This window comes from Narcine bancroftii, chromosome 8 (assembly GCF_036971445.1).
Source record: "Narcine bancroftii isolate sNarBan1 chromosome 8, sNarBan1.hap1, whole genome shotgun sequence".
Lineage (NCBI taxonomy): Eukaryota > Metazoa > Chordata > Chondrichthyes > Torpediniformes > Narcinidae > Narcine > Narcine bancroftii.
This window is the reverse complement of record NC_091476.1, coordinates 124,041,523-124,059,283: the sequence shown is the minus strand read 5'-3', so window position 1 is coordinate 124,059,283 and position 17,761 is coordinate 124,041,523.

Genomic DNA, 17,761 nt, shown 5'->3' with positions numbered 1-17,761 from the left:
TGGGGAATCAGAGGCAGGGAATCAGAGGCGGGGAATCAGAGGCAGGGAATCAGACGCGGGGAATCAGAGGTGGGGAATCAGAGTTGGGGAATCAGAGGCAGGGAATTGGATGTGCGGAATCAGAGATGGGGAATCAGAGGTGGGGAATCAGAGGCGGTGAATCAGAGATGGGGAATCAGAGGCGGGGAATCAGAGGCAGGAAATCAGACACGGGGATTCAGAGGCTGGGAATCAGACGGGGGGAATCAATGGCGGGGAATCAGAGCTGGGTAATCTGAGGCAGGGAATCAGAGTTGGGGATTCATAGGCGGGGAATCAGATATGGGGAAACAGAGGCGGGGAATCAGAGGCGGGCAAACAGAGGCGGGGAATTAGATATGGGGAATCAGAGGTAGGGAATCAGAGGTGGTGAATCAGTGATGGGGAATCACAGGCGGGGAATCAGAGGCAGGGAATAGAACGCGGGGAATCAGAGGCAGGGAATCAGAGCTGGGGAATCAGAGGCGGGGAATCATAGTTGGGAATCAGAGGCGGGAATCAGATATGGGGAAACAGAGGCGGGGAATCAGAGGCGGGGAAACAGAGGAGGGGAATCAGATATGGGGAATCGGATGCAGGGAATCAGAAGCGGGGAATCAGAGCTGGGGAATCAGAGGCGGGGAATCAGAGTTGGGGCATCAGAGGTGGGGAATTAGATATAGGGAAACAGAGGCGGGGAATCAGAGGCGGGGAAACAGAGGCGGGGAATCAGATATGGGGAATCAGAGGTGGGGAATCAGAGGCAGGGAATCAGATGTGCGGAATCAGAGATGGGGAATCAGAGGCAGGGAATCAGAATCAGAAGCGGGGAATCAGAGGCCGGGAATCAGAGGCCGGGAATCAGATGCTGGGAATAAGAGGCCAGGAATCAGAGGAGGGGAATCAGAGTCCGGGAATCAGAGATGGGGATTCAGAGGCGGGGAATCAGATATGGAGAATCAGAGATGGGGAATCAGAGGCGGGGAATCAGAGGCAGGGAATCGGACGCCGGGAATCAGAGGCGGGGAATCAGAGCTGGGGAATCAGAGGCGGGGAATCAGAGTTGGGGAATCAGAGGCGGGGAATCAGATATGGGGAAATAGAGGCGGGGAATCAGATATGGGGAATCAGAGGTGTGGAATCAGAGGTTGGGAATCAGAGGCAGGGAATCAGAGGCGGGGAAACAGAGGCGGGGAATCAGACATGGGGAATCAGAGGTGGCGAATCAAAGGCGGTGAAACAGAGATGGGGAATCAGGGCAGGGAATCAGAGGCAGGGAATCAGAGCTGGGGAAACAGAGGCGGGGAATCAGATATGGGAAATCAGAGGTGGAGAATCAGGGGCGGGGAATCAGTGGCAGGGAATCAGAGCTTGGGAATCAGAGGTGGGGAATCAGAGCTGGGGAAACAGAGGCGGGGAATCAGATATGGGGAATCAGAGGTGGGGAATCAGGGGCGGGGAATCAGTGGCAGGGAATCAGACGGGGGGAATCAAAGGCGGGGAATCAGAGCTGGGGAATCAGAGGCGGGGAATCAGAGTTGGGGAATCAGAGGAGGGGAATCAGATATGGGGAAACAGAGGCCGGGAATCAGAGGCAGGGTAACAGAGGCGGGGAATCAGATTTGGGGAATCAGAGGTGGGGAATTAGAGGTTGCGAATCAGAGTTGGGGAATCAAAGGCGGGGAATCAGATATGGGGAATCAGAGGCTGGGATTCAGAGGCGGGGAATCAGAGGCAGGGAATCAGACACGGGGAATCAGAGGTGGGGAATCAGAGATGGGGAATCAGAGGCGGGGAATCAGAGGCAGGGAATCAGACGCGGGGAATCTGAGGCGGGGAATCAGAGCTGGGGAATCAGAGGCAGGGAATCAGAGTTGGGGATTCAGAGACGGGGAATCAGATATGGGGAAACAGAGGCGGGGAATCAGAGGCGGGCAAACAGAGGCAGGGAATTAGATATGGGAAATCAGAGGTGGGGAATCAGAGGTGGTGAATCAGTGATGGGGAATCAAGGCGGGGAATCAGAGGCAGGGAATCAGACACGGGGAATCAGAGGCGGGGATTCAGAGCTGGGGAATCAGAGGCGGGGAATCAGAGTTGGGGAATCAGAGGCAGGGAATCAGATATGGGGAATCAGAGTCGGGGAATCAGAGGCGGGGAATCAGATATGGGGAATCAGAGGTGGGGAATCAGGGGCAGGGAATCAGTGGCAGGGAATCAGAGGCGGGGAATCAGAGGCGGGGAATCAGAGGCAGGGAATCAGACACGGGGATTCAGAGGCGGGGAATCAGAGATGGGGAATCAGAGGCGGGGAATCAGAGGCAGGGAATCGGACGCCGGGAATCAGAGTCGGGGAATCAGTGCTGGGGAATCAGAGGCGGGGAATCAGAGTTGGGGAATCAGAGGCGGGGAATCAGATATGGGGAAATAGAGGCGGGGAATCAGATATGGGGAATCAGAGGTGTGGAATCAGAGGTTGGGAATCAGAGGAAGGGAATCAGAGTCGGGGAAACAGAGGCGGGGAATCAGATATGTGGAATCAGAGGTGGCGAATCAAAGGCGGTGAAACAGAGATGGGGAATCAGGGCAGGGAATCAGAGGCAGGGAATCAAACACGGGGAATCAGAGCTGGGGAATCAGAGGCGGGGAATCAGAGTTGGGAATCAGAGGCGGGGAATCAGAGGCGGGGAAACAGAGGCGGGGAATCAGATATGGGGAATCAGAGGTGGGGAATCAGAGGTTGGGAATCAGAGGCAGGGAATCAGAGGCGGGGAATCAGAGGCGGGGAATCAGAGGCCTGGAATCAGAGGCGGGGAATCAGAGGCAGGGAATCAGATGCGGGGAATCAGAGGCGGGGAATCAGAGCTGGGGAATCAGAGGCGGGGTATTAGAGTTGGCGAATCAGAGGTGGGGAATCAGATATGGGGAAACAGAGGTAAGGAATCAGAGGCGGGGAAACAGAGGCAGGGAATCAGATATGGGGAATCAGAGGTGTGGAATCAGAGGTTGGGAATCAGAGGAAGGGAATCAGAGTCGGGGAAACAGAGGCGGGGAATCAGATATGTGGAATCAGAGGTGGCGAATCAAAGGCGGTGAAACAGAGATGGGGAATCAGGGCAGGGAATCAGAGGCAGGGAATCAAACATGGGGAATCAGAGCTGGGGAATCAGAGGCGGGGAATCAGAGTTGGGAATCAGAGGCGGGGAATCAGAGGCGGGGAAACAGAGGCGGGGAATCAGATATGGGTATCAGAGGTGGGGAATCAGAGGTTGGGAATCAGAGGCAGGGAATCAGAGGCGGGGAATCAGAGGCGGGGAATCAGAGGAAGGGAATCAGATGTGCGGAATCGGAGATGGGGAATCAGAGGCAGGGAATCAGAGGCGGGGAATCAGAGGCGGGGAATCAGAGGCCGGGAATCAGATATGGGGAAACTGAGGCGGGGAATCCGAGGCGGGGAAACAGAGGCGGCGAATCAGATATGGGGAATCAGAGGTGGGGAATCAGAGGTTGGGAATCAGAGGCAGGGAATCAGAGGCTTGGAATCAGATGCAGGGAGTCAGATGCGGGGAATCAGAGGCGGGGAATCAGAGCTGGGGAATCAGAGGTGGAGAATCAGATTTGGGGAATCAGAGGTGGGGACTTAGATATTGGGAAACAGAGGCGGGGAATCAGAGGCGGGGAAACAGAGGCGGGGAATCAGATATGGGGAATCAGAGGTGGGGAATCAGAGGCAGGGAATCAGATGTGCGGAATCAGAGATGGGGAATCAGAGGCAGGGAAACAGAATCAGAAGCAGGGAATCAGAGGCCGGGAATCAGAGGCCGGAATCAGATGCTGGGAATCAGAGGCCTGGAATCAGAGGCGGGGAATCAGAGGCAGGGAATCAGATGCGGGGAATCAGAGGCGGGGAATCAGAGCTGGGGAATCAGAGGCGGGGTATTAGAGTTGGGGAATCAGAGGTGGGGAATCAGATATGGGGAAACAGAGGTAGGGAATCAGAGGCGGGGAAACAGAGGCAGGGAATCAGATATGGTGAATCAGAGGCGGGGAATCAGAGGTGGGGAATCATAGGCAGGGAATCGGATGTGCGGAATCAGAGATGGGGAATCAGAGGCCGGGAATCAGAGGTGGTGAATCAGAGATGGGGAATCAGAGGCGGGGAATCAGAGGCAGGGTATCAGACGCGGGGAATCAGAGGTGGGCAATCAGAGGCGGGGAATCAGATATGGGGAATCAGAGGCGGGGAAACAGAGGCGGGGAATCAGATGTGGGGAATCAGAGGTGGGGCATCAGAGGTTGTGAATCACAGATGGGGAATCAGAGGCGGGGAATCAGAGGCAGGGAATCAGATGCGGGGAATCAGAGGCGGGGATTCAGAGCTGGGGAATCAGAAGCGGGGAATCAGAGTTGGGGAATCAGAGGCGGGGAATCAGATATGGGGAATCAGAGGCAGGGAATCAGAGGCGGGGAATCAGAGGCAGGGAATCAGACGCGGGGAATCTGAGGCGGGGAATCAGAGCTGGGGAATCAGAGGTGGGGAATCAGAGTTGGGGAATCAGAGGCAGGGAATTGGATGTGCGGAATCAGACATGGGGAATCAGAGGTGGGGAATCAGAGGCGGTGAATCAGAGATGGGGAATCAGAGGCGGGGAATCAGAGGCAGGAAATCAGACACGGGGATTCAGAGGCTGGGAATCAGACGGGGGGAATCAATGGCGGGGAATCAGAGCTGGGTAATCTGAGGCAGGGAATCAGAGTTGGGGATTCATAGGCGGGGAATCAGATATGGGGAAACAGAGGCGGGGAATCAGAGGCGGGCAAACAGAGGCGGGGAATTAGATATGGGGAATCAGAGGTAGGGAATCAGAGGTGGTGAATCAGTGATGGGGAATCACAGGCGGGGTATCAGAGGCAGGGAATAGAACGCGGGGAATCAGAGGCAGGGAATCAGAGCTGGGGAATCAGAGGCGGGGAATCATAGTTGGGAATCAGAGGCGGGAATCAGATATGGGGAAACAGAGGCGGGGAATCAGAGGCGGGGAAACAGAGGCGGGGAATCAGATATGGGGAATCGGATGCAGGGAATCAGAGGCGGGGAATCAGAGCTGGGGAATCAGAGGCGGGGAATCAGAGGCAGGGAATCAGATGCGGGGAATCAGAGGCGGGGAATCAGAGCTGGGGAATCAGAGGCGGGGTATTAGAGTTGGGGAATCAGAGGTGGGGAATCAGATATGGGGAAACAGAGGTAGGGAATCAGAGGCGGGGAAACAGAGGCAGGGAATCAGATATGGTGAATCAGAGGCGGGGAATCAGAGGTGGGGAATCATAGGCAGGGAATCGGATGTGCGGAATCAGAGATGGGGAATCAGAGGCCGGGAATCAGAGGTGGTGAATCAGAGATGGGGAATCAGAGGCGGGGAATCAGAGGCAGGGTATCAGACGCGGGGAATCAGAGGTGGGCAATCAGAGGCGGGGAATCAGATATGGGGAATCAGAGGCTGGGAATCAGAGGCAGGAAATCAGACACGGGGATTCAGAGGCTGGGAATCAGACGGGGGGAATCAAAGGCGGGGAATCAGAGCTGGGGAATCAGAGGCAGGGAATCAGAGTTGGGGATTCAGAGACGGGGAATCAGATATGGGGAAACAGAGGCGGGGAATCAGAGGCGGGCAAACAGAGGCGGGGAATTAGATATGGGGAATCAGAGGTGGGGAATCAGAGGTGGTGAATCAGTGATGGGGAATCAAGGCGGGGAATCAGAGGCAGGGAATCAGACACGGGGAATCAGAGGCGGGGATTCAGAGCTGGGGAATCAGAGGCGGGGAATCAGAGTTGGGGAATCAGAGGCAGGAAATCAGATATGGGGAATCAGAGTCGGGGAATCAGAGGCGGGGAAACAGAGGCGGGGAATCAGATATGGGGAATCAGAGGTGGGGAATCAGGGGCAGGGAATCAGTGGCAGGGAATCAGAGGCGGGGAATCAGAGGCGGGGAATCAGAGGCAGGGAATCAGACACGGGGATTCAGAGGCGGGGAATCAGAGATGGGGAATCAGAGGCGGGGAATCAGAGGCAGGGAATCGGAAGCCGGGAATCAGAGGCGGGGAATCAGAGCTGGGGAATCAGAGACGTGGAATCAGAGTTGGGGAATCAGAGGCGGGGAATCAGATATGGGGAAATAGAGGCGGGGAATCAGATATGGGGAATCAGAGGTGTGGAATCAGAGGTTGGGAATCAGAGGAAGGGAATCAGAGTCGGGGAAACAGAGGCGGGGAATCAGATATGTGGAATCAGAGGTGGCGAATCAAAGGCGGTGAAACAGAGATGGGGAATCAGGGCAGGGAATCAGAGGCAGGGAATCAAACACGGGGAATCATAGCTGGGGAATCAGAGGCGGGGAATCAGAGTTGGGAATCAGAGGCGGGGAATCAGAGGCGGGGAAACAGAGGCGGGGAATCAGATATGGGGAATCAGAGGTGGGGAATCAGAGGTTGGGAATCAGAGGCAGGGAATCAGAGGCGGGGAATCAGAGGCGGGGAATCAGAGGAAGGGAATCAGATGTGCGGAATCGGAGATGGGGAATCAGAGGCAGGGAATCAGAGGCGGGGAATCAGAGGCGGGGAATCAGAGGCCGGGAATCAGATATGGGGAAACTGAGGCGGGGAATCCGAGGCGGGGAAACAGAGGCGGGGAATCAGATATGGGGAATCAGAGGTGGGGAATCAGAGGTTGGGAATCAGAGGCAGGGAATCAGAGGCTTGGAATCAGATGCAGGGAATCAGATGCGGGGAATCAGAGGCGGGGAATCAGAGCTGGGGAATCAGAGGTGGGGAATCAGATTTGGGGAATCAGAGGTGGGGACTTAGATATTGGGAAACAGAGGCGGGGAATCAGAGGCGGGGAAACAGAGGCGGGGAATCAGATATGGGGAATCAGAGGTGGGGAATCAGAGGCAGGGAATCAGATGTGCGGAATCAGAGATGGGGAATCAGAGGCAGGGAAACAGAATCAGAAGCAGGGAATCAGAGGCCGGGAATCAGAGGCCGGAATCAGATGCTGGGAATCAGAGGCATGGAATCAGAGGCGGGGAATCAGAGGCAGGGAATCAGATGCGGGGAATCAGAGGCGGGGAATCAGAGCTGGGGAATCAGAGGCGGGGTATTAGAGTTGGGGAATCAGAGGTGGGGAATCAGATATGGGGAAACAGAGGTAGGGAATCAGAGGCGGGGAAACAGAGGCAGGGAATCAGATATGGTGAATCAGAGGCGGGGAATCAGAGGTGTGGAATCATAGGCAGGGAATCGGATGTGCGGAATCAGAGATGGGGAATCAGAGGCCGGGAATCAGAGGTGGTGAATCAGAGATGGGGAATCAGAGGCGGGGAATCAGAGGCAGGGTATAAGACGCGCGGAATCAGAGGTGGGCAATCAGAGGCGGGGAATCAGATATGGGGAATCAGAGGCGGGGAATCAGAGGCGGGGAAACAGAGGCGGGGAATCAGATATGGGGAATCAGAGGTGGGGCATCAGAGGTTGTGAATCACAGATGGGGAATCAGAGGCGGGGAATCAGAGGCAGGGAATCAGATGCGGGGAATCAGAGGCGGGGATTCAGAGCTGGGGAATCAGAAGCGGGGAATCAGAGTTGGGGAATCAGAGGCGGGGAATCAGATATGGGGAATCAGAGGCAGGGAATCAGAGGCGGGGAATCAGAGGCAGGGAATCAGACGCGGGGAATCAGAGGTGGGGAATCAGAGTTGGGGAATCAGAGGCAGGGAATTGGATGTGCGGAATCAGAGATGGGGAATCAGAGGTGGGGAATCAGAGGCGGTGAATCAGAGATGGGGAATCAGAGGCGGGGAATCAGAGGCAGGAAATCAGACACGGGGATTCAGAGGCTGGGAATCAGACGGGGGGAATCAATGGCGGGGAATCAGAGCTGGGTAATCTGAGGCAGGGAATCAGAGTTGGAGATTCATAGGCGGGGAATCAGATATGGGGAAACAGAGGCGGGGAATCAGAGGCGGGCAAACAGAGGCGGGGAATTAGATATGGGGAATCAGAGGTAGGGAATCAGAGGTGGTGAATCAGTGATGGGGAATCACAGGCGGGGAATCAGAGGCAGGGAATAGAACGCGGGGAATCAGAGGCAGGGAATCAGAGCTGGGGAATCAGAGGCGGGGAATCATAGTTGGGAATCAGAGGCGGGAATCAGATATGGGGAAACAGAGGCGGGGAATCAGAGGCGGGGAAACAGAGGAGGGGAATCAGACACGGGGATTCAGAGGCTGGGAATCAGACGGGGGGAATTAAAGGCGGGGAATCAGAGCTGGGGAATCAGAGGCAGGGAATCAGAGGCGGGGAATCAGATATGGGGAATCAGAGGCTGGGATTCAGAGGCGGGGAATCAGAGGCAGGGAATCAGACACGGGGAATCAGAGGTGGGTAATCAGAGATGGGGAATCAGAGGCGGGGAATCAGAGGCAGGGAATCAGACGCGATGAATCTGAGGCGGGGAATCAGAGCTGGGGAATCATAGGTGGGGAATCAGAGGCAGGGAATCGGATGTGCGGAATCAGAGATGGGGAATCAGATGTGGGGAATCAGAGGAATCAGAGATGGGGAATCAGAGGCGGGGAATCAGAGGCAGGAAATCAGACACGGGGATTCAGAGGCTGGGAATCAGACGGGGGGAATCAAAGGCGGGGAATCAGAGCTGGGGAATCAGAGGCAGGGAATCAGAGTTGGGGATTCAGAGACGGGGAATCAGATATGGGGAAACAGAGGCGGGGAATCAGAGGCGGGCAAACAGAGGCGGGGAATTAGATATGGGGAATCAGAGGTGGGGAATCAGAGGTGGTGAATCAGTGATGGGGAATCAAGGCGGGGAATCAGAGGCAGGGAATCAGACACGGGGAATCAGAGGCGGGGATTCAGAGCTGGGGAATCAGAGGCGGGGAATCAGAGTTGGGGAATCAGAGGCAGGAAATCAGATATGGGGAATCAGAGTCGGGGAATCAGAGGCGGGGAAACAGAGGCGGGGAATCAGATATGGGGAATCAGAGGTGGGGAATCAGGGGCAGGGAATCAGTGGCAGGGAATCAGAGGCGGGGAATCAGAGGCGGGGAATCAGAGGCAGGGAATCAGACACGGGGATTCAGAGGCGGGGAATCAGAGATGGGGAATCAGAGGCGGGGATTCAGAGGCAGGGAATCGGAAGCCGGGAATCAGAGTCGGGGAATCAGAGCTGGGGAATCAGAGACGTGGAATCAGAGTTGGGGAATCAGAGGCGGGGAATCAGATATGGGGAAATAGAGGCGGGGAATCAGATATGGGGAATCAGAGGTGTGGAATCAGAGGTTGGGAATCAGAGGAAGGGAATCAGAGTCGGGGAAACAGAGGCGGGGAATCAGATATGTGGAATCAGAGGTGGCGAATCAAAGGCGGTGAAACAGAGATGGGGAATCAGGGCAGGGAATCAGAGGCAGGGAATCAAACACGGGGAATCATAGCTGGGGAATCAGAGGCGGGGAATCAGAGTTGGGAATCAGAGGCGGGGAATCAGAGGCGGGGAAACAGAGGCGGGGAATCAGATATGGGGAATCAGAGGTGGGGAATCAGAGGTTGGGAATCAGAGGCAGGGAATCAGAGGCGGGGAATCAGAGGCGGGGAATCAGAGGAAGGGAATCAGATGTGCGGAATCGGAGATGGGGAATCAGAGGCAGGGAATCAGAGGCGGGGAATCAGAGGCGGGGAATCAGAGGCCGGGAATCAGATATGGGGAAACTGAGGCGGGGAATCCGTGGCGGGGAAACAGAGGCGGGGAATCAGATATGGGGAATCAGAGGTGGGGAATCAGAGGTTGGGAATCAGAGGCAGGGAATCAGAGGCTTGGAATCAGATGCAGGGAATCAGATGCGGGGAATCAGAGGCGGGGAATCAGAGCTGGGGAATCAGAGGTGGGGAATCAGATTTGGGGAATCAGAGGTGGGGACTTAGATATTGGGAAACAGAGGCGGGGAATCAGAGGCGGGGAAACAGAGGCGGGGAATCAGATATGGGGAATCAGAGGTGGGGAATCAGAGGCAGGGAATCAGATGTGCGGAATCAGAGATGGGGAATCAGAGGCAGGGAAACAGAATCAGAAGCAGGGAATCAGAGGCCGGGAATCAGAGGCCGGAATCAGATGCTGGGAATCAGAGGCATGGAATCAGAGGCGGGGAATCAGAGGCAGGGAATCAGATGCGGGGAATCAGAGGCGGGGAATCAGAGCTGGGGAATCAGAGGCGGGGTATTAGAGTTGGGGAATCAGAGGTGGGGAATCAGATATGGGGAAACAGAGGTAGGGAATCAGAGGCGGGGAAACAGAGGCAGGGAATCAGATATGGTGAATCAGAGGCGGGGAATCAGAGGTGGGGAATCATAGGCAGGGAATCGGATGTGCGGAATCAGAGATGGGGAATCAGAGGCCGGGAATCAGAGGTGGTGAATCAGAGATGGGGAATCAGAGGCGGGGAATCAGAGGCAGGGTATAAGACGCGCGGAATCAGAGGTGGGCAATCAGAGGCGGGGAATCAGATATGGGGAATCAGAGGCGGGGAATCAGAGGCGGGGAAACAGAGGCGGGGAATCAGATATGGGGAATCAGAGGTGGGGCATCAGAGGTTGTGAATCACAGATGGGGAATCAGAGGCGGGGAATCAGAGGCAGGGAATCAGATGCGGGGAATCAGAGGCGGGGATTCAGAGCTGGGGAATCGGAAGCGGGGAATCAGAGTTGGGGAATCAGAGGCGGGGAATCAGATATGGGGAATCAGAGGCAGGGAATCAGAGGCGGGGAATCAGAGGCAGGGAATGAGACGCGGGGAATCAGAGGTGGGGAATCAGAGTTGGGGAATCAGAGGCAGGGAATTGGATGTGCGGAATCAGAGATGGGGAATCAGAGGTGGGGAATCAGAGGCGGTGAATCAGAGATGGGGAATCAGAGGCGGGGAATCAGAGGCAGGAAATCAGACACGGGGATTCAGAGGCTGGGAATCAGACGGGGGGAATCAATGGTGGGGAATCAGAGCTGGGTAATCTGAGGCAGGGAATCAGAGTTGGGGATTCATAGGCGGGGAATCAGATATGGGGAAACAGAGGCGGGGAATCAGAGGCGGGCAAACAGAGGCGGGGAATTAGATATGGGGAATCAGAGGTAGGGAATCAGAGGTGGTGAATCAGTGATGGGGAATCACAGGCGGGGAATCAGAGGCAGGGAATAGAACGCGGGGAATCAGAGGCAGGGAATCAGAGCTGGGGAATCAGAGGCGGGGAATCATAGTTGGGAATCAGAGGCGGGAATCAGATATGGGGAAACAGAGGCGGGGAATCAGAGGCGGGGAAACAGAGGAGGGGAATCAGATATGGGGAATCGGATGCAGGGAATCAGAAGCGGGGAATCAGAGCTGGGGAATCAGAGGCGGGGAATCAGAGTTGGGGCATCAGAGGTGGGGAATTAGATATAGGGAAACAGAGGCGGGGAATCAGAGGCGGGGAAACAGAGGCGGGGAATCAGATATGGGGAATCAGAGGTGGGGAATCAGAGGCAGGGAATCAGATGTGCGGAATCAGAGATGGGGAATCAGAGGCAGGGAATCAGAATCAGAAGCGGGGAATCAGAGGCCGGGAATCAGAGGCCGGGAATCAGATGCTGGGAATAAGAGGCCAGGAATCAGAGGAGGGGAATCAGAGTCCGGGAATCAGAGATGGGGATTCAGAGGCGGGGAATCAGATATGGAGAATCAGAGATGGGGAATCAGAGGCGGGGAATCAGAGGCAGGGAATCGGACGCCGGGAATCAGAGGCGGGGAATCAGAGCTGGGGAATCAGAGGCGGGGAATCAGAGTTGGGGAATCAGAGGCGGGGAATCAGATATGGGGAAATAGAGGCGGGGAATCAGATATGGGGAATCAGAGGTGTGGAATCAGAGGTTGGGAATCAGAGGCAGGGAATCAGAGGCGGGGAAACAGAGGCGGGGAATCAGACATGGGGAATCAGAGGTGGCGAATCAAAGGCGGTGAAACAGAGATGGGGAATCAGGGCAGGGAATCAGAGGCAGGGAATCAGAGCTGGGGAAACAGAGGCGGGGAATCAGATATGGGAAATCAGAGGTGTAGAATCAGGGGCGGGGAATCAGTGGCAGGGAATCAGAGCTTGGGAATCAGAGGTGGGGAATCAGAGCTGGGGAAACAGAGGCGGGGAATCAGATATGGGGAATCAGAGGTGGGGAATCAGGGGCGGGGAATCAGTGGCAGGGAATCAGACGGGGGGAATCAAAGGCGGGGAATCAGAGCTGGGGAATCAGAGGCGGGGAATCAGAGTTGGGGAATCAGAGGAGGGGAATCAGATATGGGGAAACAGAGGCCGGGAATCAGAGGCAGGGTAACAGAGGCGGGGAATCAGATTTGGGGAATCAGAGGTGGGGAATTAGAGGTTGCGAATCAGAGTTGGGGAATCAAAGGCGGGGAATCAGATATGGGGAATCAGAGGCTGGGATTCAGAGGCGGGGAATCAGAGGCAGGGAATCAGACACGGGGAATCAGAGGTGGGGAATCAGAGATGGGGAATCAGAGGCGGGGAATCAGAGGCAGGGAATCAGACGCGGGGAATCTGAGGCGGGGAATCAGAGCTGGGGAATCAGAGGCAGGGAATCAGAGTTGGGGATTCAGAGACGGGGAATCAGATATGGGGAAACAGAGGCGGGGAATCAGAGGCGGGCAAACAGAGGCAGGGAATTAGATATGGGAAATCAGAGGTGGGGAATCAGAGGTGGTGAATCAGTGATGGGGAATCAAGGCGGGGAATCAGAGGCAGGGAATCAGACACGGGGAATCAGAGGCGGGGATTCAGAGCTGGGGAATCAGAGGCGGGGAATCAGAGTTGGGGAATCAGAGGCAGGGAATCAGATATGGGGAATCAGAGTCGGGGAATCAGAGGCGGGGAAACAGAGGCGGGGAATCAGAGGAAGGGAATCAGATGTGCGGAATCGGAGATGGGGAATCAGAGGCAGGGAATCAGAGGCGGGGAATCAGAGGCGGGGAATCAGAGGCCGGGAATCAGATATGGGGAAACTGAGGCGGGGAATCAGAGGCAGGGAATCAGAGGCGGGGAATCAGAGGCGGGGAATCAGAGGCCGGGAATCAGATATGGGGAAACTGAGGCGGGGAATCCGTGGCGGGGAAACAGAGGCGGGGAATCAGATATGGGGAATCAGAGGTGGGGAATCAGAGGTTGGGAATCAGAGGCAGGGAATCAGAGGCTTGGAATCAGATGCAGGGAATCAGATGCGGGGAATCAGAGGCGGGGAATCAGAGCTGGGGAATCAGAGGTGGGGAATCAGATTTGGGGAATCAGAGGTGGGGACTTAGATATTGGGAAACAGAGGCGGGGAATCAGAGGCGGGGAAACAGAGGCGGGGAATCAGATATGGGGAATCAGAGGTGGGGAATCAGAGGCAGGGAATCAGATGTGCGGAATCAGAGATGGGGAATCAGAGGCAGGGAAACAGAATCAGAAGCAGGGAATCAGAGGCCGGGAATCAGAGGCCGGAATCAGATGCTGGGAATCAGAGGCATGGAATCAGAGGCGGGGAATCAGAGGCAGGGAATCAGATGCGGGGAATCAGAGGCGGGGAATCAGAGCTGGGGAATCAGAGGCGGGGTATTAGAGTTGGGGAATCAGAGGTGGGGAATCAGATATGGGGAAACAGAGGTAGGGAATCAGAGGCGGGGAAACAGAGGCAGGGAATCAGATATGGTGAATCAGAGGCGGGGAATCAGAGGTGGGGAATCATAGGCAGGGAATCGGATGTGCGGAATCAGAGATGGGGAATCAGAGGCCGGGAATCAGAGGTGGTGAATCAGAGATGGGGAATCAGAGGCGGGGAATCAGAGGCAGGGTATAAGACGCGCGGAATCAGAGGTGGGCAATCAGAGGCGGGGAATCAGATATGGGGAATCAGAGGCGGGGAATCAGAGGCGGGGAAACAGAGGCGGGGAATCAGATATGGGGAATCAGAGGTGGGGCATCAGAGGTTGTGAATCACAGATGGGGAATCAGAGGCGGGGAATCAGAGGCAGGGAATCAGATGCGGGGAATCAGAGGCGGGGATTCAGAGCTGGGGAATCGGAAGCGGGGAATCAGAGTTGGGGAATCAGAGGCGGGGAATCAGATATGGGGAATCAGAGGCAGGGAATCAGAGGCGGGGAATCAGAGGCAGGGAATCAGACGCGGGGAATCAGAGGTGGGGAATCAGAGTTGGGGAATCAGAGGCAGGGAATTGGATGTGCGGAATCAGAGATGGGGAATCAGAGGTGGGGAATCAGAGGCGATGAATCAGAGATGGGGAATCAGAGGCGGGGAATCAGAGGCAGGAAATCAGACACGGGGATTCAGAGGCTGGGAATCAGACGGGGGGAATCAATGGCGGGGAATCAGAGCTGGGTAATCTGAGGCAGGGAATCAGAGTTGGGGATTCATAGGCGGGGAATCAGATATGGGGAAACAGAGGCGGGGAATCAGAGGCGGGCAAACAGAGGCGGGGAATTAGATATGGGGAATCAGAGGTAGGGAATCAGAGGTGGTGAATCAGTGATGGGGAATCACAGGCGGGGAATCAGAGGCAGGGAATAGAACGCGGGGAATCAGAGGCAGGGAATCAGAGCTGGGGAATCAGAGGCGGGGAATCATAGTTGGGAATCAGAGGCGGGAATCAGATATGGGGAAACAGAGGCGGGGAATCAGAGGCGGGGAAACAGAGGAGGGGAATCAGATATGGGGAATCGGATGCAGGGAATCAGAAGCGGGGAATCAGAGCTGGGGAATCAGAGGCGGGGAATCAGAGTTGGGGCATCAGAGGTGGGGAATTAGATATAGGGAAACAGAGGCGGGGAATCAGAGGCGGGGAAACAGAGGCGGGGAATCAGATATGGGGAATCAGAGGTGGGGAATCAGAGGCAGGGAATCAGATGTGCGGAATCAGAGATGGGGAATCAGAGGCAGGGAATCAGAATCAGAAGCGGGGAATCAGAGGCCGGGAATCAGAGGCCGGGAATCAGATGCTGGGAATAAGAGGCCAGGAATCAGAGGAGGGGAATCAGAGTCCGGGAATCAGAGATGGGGATTCAGAGGCGGGGAATCAGATATGGAGAATCAGAGATGGGGAATCAGAGGCGGGGAATCAGAGGCAGGGAATCGGACGCCGGGAATCAGAGGCGGGGAATCAGAGCTGGGGAATCAGAGGCGGGGAATCAGAGTTGGGGAATCAGAGGCGGGGAATCAGATATGGGGAAATAGAGGCGGGGAATCAGATATGGGGAATCAGAGGTGTGGAATCAGAGGTTGGGAATCAGAGGCAGGGAATCAGAGGCGGGGAAACAGAGGCGGGGAATCAGACATGGGGAATCATAGGTGGCGAATCAAAGGCGGTGAAACAGAGATGGGGAATCAGGGCAGGGAATCAGAGGCAGGGAATCAGAGCTGGGGAAACAGAGGCGGGGAATCAGATATGGGAAATCAGAGGTGGAGAATCAGGGGCGGGGAATCAGTGGCAGGGAATCAGAGCTTGGGAATCAGAGGTGGGGAATCAGAGCTGGGGAAACAGAGGCGGGGAATCAGATATGGGGAATCAGAGGTGGGGAATCAGGGGCGGGGAATCAGTGGCAGGGAATCAGACGGGGGGAATCAAAGGCGGGGAATCAGAGCTGGGGAATCAGAGGCGGGGAATCAGAGTTGGGGAATCAGAGGAGGGGAATCAGATATGGGGAAACAGAGGCCGGGAATCAGAGGCAGGGTAACAGAGGCGGGGAATCAGATTTGGGGAATCAGAGGTGGGGAATTAGAGGTTGCGAATCAGAGTTGGGGAATCAAAGGCGGGGAATCAGATATGGGGAATCAGAGGCTGGGATTCAGAGGCGGGGAATCAGAGGCAGGGAATCAGACACGGGGAATCAGAGGTGGGGAATCAGAGATGGGGAATCAGAGGCGGGGAATCAGAGGCAGGGAATCAGACGCGGGGAATCTGAGGCGGGGAATCAGAGCTGGGGAATCAGAGGCAGGGAATCAGAGTTGGGGATTCAGAGACGGGGAATCAGATATGGGGAAACAGAGGCGGGGAATCAGAGGCGGGCAAACAGAGGCAGGGAATTAGATATGGGAAATCAGAGGTGGGGAATCAGAGGTGGTGAATCAGTGATGGGGAATCAAGGCGGGGAATCAGAGGCAGGGAATCAGACACGGGGAATCAGAGGCGGGGATTCAGAGCTGGGGAATCAGAGGCGGGGAATCAGAGTTGGGGAATCAGAGGCAGGGAATCAGATATGGGGAATCAGAGTCGGGGAATCAGAGGCGGGGAAACAGAGGCGGGGAATCAGATATGGGGAATCAGAGGTGGGGAATCAGGGGCAGGGAATCAGTGGCAGGGAATCAGAGGCGGGGAATCAGAGGCGGGGAATCAGAGGCAGGGAATCAGACACGGGGATTCAGAGGCGGGGAATCAGAGATGGGGAATCAGAGGCGGGGAATCAGAGGCAGGGAATCGGACGCCGGGAATCAGAGTCGGGGAATCAGAGCTGGGGAATCAGAGGCGGGGAATCAGAGTTGGGGAATCAGAGGCGGGGAATCAGATATGGGGAAATAGAGGCGGGGAATCAGATATGGGGAATCAGAGGAGTGGAATCAGAGGTTGGGAATCAGAGGAAGGGAATCAGAGTCGGGGAAACAGAGGCGGGGAATCAGATATGTGGAATCAGAGGTGGCGAATCAAAGGCGGTGAAACAGAGATGGGGAATCAGGGCAGGGAATCAGAGGCAGGGAATCAAACACGGGGAATCAGAGCTGGGGAATCAGAGGCGGGGAATCAGAGTTGGGAATCAGAGGCGGGGAATCAGAGGCGGGGAAACAGAGGCGGGGAATCAGATATGGGGAATCAGAGGTGGGGAATCAGAGGTTGGGAATCAGAGGCAGGGAATCAGAGGCGGGGAATCAGAGGCGGGGAATCAGAGGCCTGGAATCAGAGGCGGGGAATCAGAGGCAGGGAATCAGATGCGGGGAATCAGAGGCGGGGAATCAGAGCTGGGGAATCAGAGGCGGGGTATTAGAGTTGGCGAATCAGAGGTGGGGAATCAGATATGGGGAAACAGAGGTAAGGAATCAGAGGCGGGGAAACAGAGGCAGGGAATCAGATATGGGGAATCAGAGGTGTGGAATCAGAGGTTGGGAATCAGAGGAAGGGAATCAGAGTCGGGGAAACAGAGGCGGGGAATCAGATATGTGGAATCAGAGGTGGCGAATCAAAGGCGGTGAAACAGAGATGGGGAATCAGGGCAGGGAATCAGAGGCAGGGAATCAAACATGGGGAATCAGAGCTGGGGAATCAGAGGCGGGGAATCAGAGTTGGGAATCAGAGGCGGGGAATCAGAGGCGGGGAAACAGAGGCGGGGAATCAGATATGGGTATCAGAGGTGGGGAATCAGAGGTTGGGAATCAGAGGCAGGGAATCAGAGGCGGGGAATCAGAGGCGGGGAATCAGAGGAAGGGAATCAGATGTGCGGAATCGGAGATGGGGAATCAGAGGCAGGGAATCAGAGGCGGGGAATCAGAGGCGGGGAATCAGAGGCCGGGAATCAGATATGGGGAAACTGAGGCGGGGAATCCGAGGCGGGGAAACAGAGGCGGCGAATCAGATATGGGGAATCAGAGGTGGGGAAT